Here is a 908-nt window from a genome sequence, read left to right as displayed (position 1 = left end):
TGTCCCCCATTTTACTAGGAATGGGTCTCATTGCCATTAAGAAACTATTAACTCATCCCTCTTTACAAGCGGAACTGGAAAGACTCAAACCTTTGGGAGAGAATGGCAAATGTGAGATTCAACACAACAAGCAGGAGATCTCTAAGCTAGCAGCTACAGTTAAAAATGCAGGCCATCACTCCTGGTGGAAGGTATGTTTGGGTGGAGCCCCAATGCAATGGGCCTTTTAAATGTCATGCTTCACCCCATTGTAGTAATCATTAGTTTTCAAATTATACTAGTAATTGATCTGATGCTACTAGTTTGCTGGATCCAGAGACTGATGCGACAATTGCAATGGATAGAAGATCAGAACCAGTACCATGGAGCAAGGATGTGATGGGGATACTTGCTCAACGCAAGCAGCCCATCAACGGTGGGAATTGTTACCTCTCAGCTCCGCGTTCTTGGGGAACCCTGGCACAGGATGCAGTTTGTCTGACTCACAAAAAATTCTACCTCCCCGCTCCCACCTAAACAAAACTGATTAAGATGCAGTGGGAGGTATACCTAAAGACCTCCAGATAAGGGAGCAACTGCCCTAGGTCTCATTTGCATCCGGGATACAATCAGGTGACCATATATTTACATGGGAGATGGAGAACAGAAAGCCCGAAGCAAAGACTGCAGTGAATTCTGGAATCAGAGAAGCAGGGGAGTATTGCATGATCAGGGGAATCTGTGCTCCAGATACTAATCAACCCACATTTACACACACCCAGATCAGCATTTATCAGACCAATTCTAATACTGATTTACAAAGGACCTTCCCACCCCAAACACACACACACCTCACCTACACAGAACTAAGCAGAAATAAAGTTTAATAGGCATCTCAGGCCGTACATTCCCCAGTCCCACTATGGGAG

Source organism: Alligator sinensis, unplaced genomic scaffold (assembly GCF_000455745.1).
Source record: "Alligator sinensis unplaced genomic scaffold, ASM45574v1 scaffold1564_1, whole genome shotgun sequence".
Lineage (NCBI taxonomy): Eukaryota > Metazoa > Chordata > Crocodylia > Alligatoridae > Alligator > Alligator sinensis.
Note: the sequence above shows the minus strand (reverse complement) of the source record.